The sequence below is a fragment of the Anser brachyrhynchus genome (assembly GCF_964034855.1).
Source record: "Anser brachyrhynchus genome assembly, chromosome: 3".
Lineage (NCBI taxonomy): Eukaryota > Metazoa > Chordata > Aves > Anseriformes > Anatidae > Anser > Anser brachyrhynchus.
Genome location: NC_137696.1, coordinates 89,782,933 through 89,787,549, shown reverse-complemented (window position 1 = coordinate 89,787,549; position 4,617 = coordinate 89,782,933).

The window sequence follows — 4,617 nt, the reverse complement described above, 5'->3', positions numbered from 1 at the left end:
TTTTGCCTTCATCTGGTGAAATTAATTTTGCAAAACTATTCTCATGATATTTGAGGCAGCACAGACAATGTTAATAGCAACCTGGCAGGTGGCCATCTTACTGTCTGCTTTCTCCTCTTAGGTGTTTTATTCTGTGATTCCTCAGAAGGAATATAAGCATAAGAGGAGAAGCCTTCAGGATGGGGAGCAAGGATTGAAAGGTATTGATCTACGCAACTTTGTAGCATTGCAGACTCTGGTCTTGTTAATAATAGAATAGGACATATACTCAGCTGAAAAACAAAGAAACAAAAAAACGAGAGTGGTCACCAGCCTCTAAAAGATGGTATGTGTTGAACTATATAGAGAGAGTGTTCAAAGATAAATATTTCAGACTGTTTTATTTTTCTTTATTTACTTTTAATTAATTAAATAACCACTTGGATGTCTTGAAAAAGTTTCTGTACACAATGGAAATCATTTCTAAATGAAAATATAATAACCTTTCATGAGGAACTTGCAACAGTCTCAAACAAATCACTTAATTAAAATAATTTGCTAGAAAAGAGTATTTCTTTTGGTACTTTTCAGGCAGAATTCATAGGACAAGTTTTATATCTGACACTTAAAACTGAATGCATTCTTTATGATAAACTACAAAGATTTCATTATAAGATTTTAGCTCTGTGGTAGCTCAATACCTGTTCTGAATTCTCTTGAATCTGGAACATGCTTTCCCTAATCTTTCATTAATCATTTGTTGGGGTTTGTTTGTTTAAGAAATTCACTGTTTCCACAAACAGATATTCAAAACAGTTACCTGCATACTCTTGCAAAACAAAGATGAAATGGATGAAAGTAAAGTTAAAATTGATGTAGCGTTTTTATTCAAGGAAATACCTGTAGGAAATCACATGAGTTTTCACCTCCCAAAGCTGGGCATCTAAAAATGAAAGATTAATTACCTTTGAAGGTGCCTATTTCTATAAAGGGAGCAAAGGTTAACAAGCTTTTACTTAATGTGTAAATATCTGAAAGCAAGTTAGTAACACCTCTCACGTAACAGATTTTTAACTCTTTGCTGTAAAATCCCTTTCTAGTGTGGTATGCAGGATATGATTAAAGAAAAAAACAGGCATAATTTAAGTCAGTGAGAAAGTAATTTCTCAGTACTTTTTATATACATAAAAGAAATTCAGAAGAAAACCTTCTCCAGTCATTTAAACAACATAACAAAGGACTGTAGTAGACTGCACAGGTAAAGTGTGGAATCCTCCAAAACACCAAGTCAAACAAATATCTCACAGGAAGTCTATAAGCAGCGCTAAGCCTTCATTAAGTTTCACTAGCTACACCTTTTAGGTCCACTTCCAGCTCACTCTGCCTGCTTCCATGGAGGAAAATAAATGAATCACTAATTTTGGCAAACTATCCAACACCTCCACATGCATTTTTTTCCCTTGCATGTTCTATATTCCAGCTACAGCACTGCAGATCTTTTCCATCTATATATTATCCAACCTATATCTATATAGATTTATTTCTACAACTCTGGTAACATTTTGTGTTTTCCAGCAGAATTTACTTTTTGGTATTCAGAAGATGTTCTGCAGGGAACCACCCTTGTTTCTACTGAACTTCCAGTTCCACATTAACCTAAAACAATAGGGACCAAACTCTCCACCTCTATTAGGTATCTGTGTTGGTCTATCTGTAGTAGATATATATACACTTATTTTATTTGGCTTTCCAATGTGTGCTTTGTCAGAAAAAGTAGCAATGAGTCTAAAATATTTATACAAACTACAGTACATAACATTTCTTATTCTATCATTAGAAGGGAGTGACAATATCTAAAGACCTGTTGAAGGTGTCCTTGACTAGAGAATGAAACAAAAGCTAAAAGTTTGATTTTTGGGTCTCTTAAAAAGGCTAGATGCACCCTGTATAGTGAATGTGTTTGATCAGCTTTCTGTAACCAACTTTCAGAAGAGGCTTGTTGGGCACTTTGCTCCTAAAACTACTGGAAAATGCTTGTTAAATTAAAGATGTGTTTATAGATACAAAATAGAATATTGCTACATCTCATTTTCTACTTCTAAGCTGGAACAAGTTTACAACCCAGGAGCCCTAAGGGTTTTTATGTGAAAGTATTCCTGCACAAAATGTGGTGTTATTAAACGAGACTTTCTAGAAAACTTCTGGACTTCAAAAGCCAGCAAAATTAAAGGGATGGCAAGAAAGACTTTTCCCAATTTATGCAAAAGATATACGATAGGTGTGAATCACTAAACTCTGCAGTTCTTTAATGAAAGATCATCCATAGTCAAACATCACTTGTAACTGAGCAACTGCTCTGCAGGTTTCAAATGACCCTTGCCAGCAACACAGGCATTTGTGATCAATTCACAGCAGATAATAGCAGCAGAACTGTCAGAGTACAAGCATTTAAAGAGGAACTTAAAATCCCTCTTTTCAACAATACTCTGAGTTTTTCAGCCAGGAATAAAATAAAATAATAAAAAAATTGACTTCAAAACTCAGTATTTTGTCCTATATTCTCATACAAGATTTTACAACATATAGCCTAAACTACTGCAGAAATGGTTCCTTGAGATAACTTTACTTTGAGAAAAGAATGGTTCCTCTCATTTTGTCATTACTGGACTGTCTGAGACGTCTCATTAGGATGCATATATTTCTAGTGCAGAGAATTCTGGATACCTGGTCCCCATACAGTGTATGCTGTCCTAGGATTTCTGCACTTCTTCCCTAGAGCATGAAGCATAATGCAGTTCAGTATCTGAATTCTGGGTCTCTGAGGAATGTAGAATGGGTCAAAGGACACAGACAACATATCCCTAGGCACTTTGGTCTCTATAGCTGGCAACTTCTCACCGTCCTTTCAGCAGCTGCCTTTGCAGTGCCTACTACTTGTGATCACAAGTCACAGGACCACCTCAGTGATGAGAGATGACCCAGAATCTCAGGAGAATGTCTAAAGCATGTGAGATACAAAATGTCTCTACTGGGAAAAAGTAGGATAGCTCATATACTTGTGAACAGTGGAGCATCTGAATTGTCACAGTCCATATGGAAGTCAGATGGTCTTGTTGTCCTGTTGTCTTCATGTGATCTATCTTAGGTAACAAGGTGATTCAATAGGCAATGCAGAGGCAACCTGGCAACAAGGAAACTACAGGAGACCTCAGTGCTGTGGAGCAAGAGACTAAGAAGTTCCAGAGCTAACGATGAAGATGATGATCTGTATGACACTTGCCTTCATCACAATTGCCTGCTCTTCATGTTATACTATAGTACTGAGTGCTCAGATTTGATGGAACAGAGAGTTAGGTGGGTCATTTGCCTTTGAGACTGACTTTCCTTAGAATTCTACTTTGTTTAATGAGAATTTCTTCCTTTGCTTTCTCTGGACAGGTGAAGAAGTCCTCAGGGCTGAAAAGTTGTGTTTATAGTACTGTCTGAAAGGAATGTGTTCAAGCATAACGATCTTACCCAGGTAAGATATTGTCCCCGCTTATCTGGCAATAAAATAATTGCTTGACATCTGGGGGGTTGGGAACTGATGAGATAAAAGGCTATAGGACTTCCCTAACCCAATGAGACACACTAAGTATCCATTTGTTTGTGGTATGGCCTCTCTTCAAGTGAGGAAGCATTTAAATGCAAGCCTTTCTGAAGACAAAACACTTAGAAGTTTAACAGATTGTTAATGGACAACAAAGTAAGAGCTACTAAAAACCAAGCTAACACTTGGATTAAGAAGAAATAAACAAAAAACTCTGAGGGTGGATCAAAGGTTTTTTTTCTGTCAGACTGGATTCAAACAGTGAAGAGTTCTAATCTGAGTCACAGCAGCAGTTGTGCAGGTCTGCAGTGTGAAACACAAGGAATCCTAGGCTAGGCAAATAAAGGATTGGAAGCCAAAAAGTGTGTAAATGAGGGTAAACACGTGTATACATGTAGAAAGATGGACATCTGGAGACCTAAGGAGACCCTTCACAAGTATAGAGGGGAGAAGAGGGGGAGAGGGCAAGGGGAGGTGGAAAGGAAGTGTCATAGACAGGTCTGTACAGATGTGTTCAGACACCAACCCCAGCCTCCATTCTTCTGTGCAAATGTCCTGCTCATGCAATCTGAAATTAAGAAAAACAAGATCCAGACACTGAAGAAGAAGGTAAGTGTTGTTCTCCGTTCTGTGTCACCTTCCATCTGCTGTGTCTGTGTATCCATTACAAACGCCTATAATCCTTACTTCTTTTGTGTCTGAGGGTCCCTCAGTACACAGGTGTGCCAAACAAGCCTACATTTTTTGGATCAGAAATCTCTCCAGTGCAGGAAGCAGATGTTGAGTGGTTTCTTTTCTTTTCTTTTCTTTTCTTTTCTTTTCTTTTCTTTCTTTTCTTTTCTTTTCTTTTCTTTTCTTTTCTTTTCTTTTCTTTTCTTTTCTTTTCTTTTCTTTTCTTTCTTTCTTTTCTTTTCTTTTCTTTTCTTTTCTTTTCTTTTCTTTTCTTTTCTTTTCTTTTCTTTTCTTTTCTTTTCTTTTCTTTTCTTTTCTTTCTTTTCTTTTTTCTTTTCTTTTCTTTTTTCTTTTCTTTTCTTTTTCTTTTCTTTTCT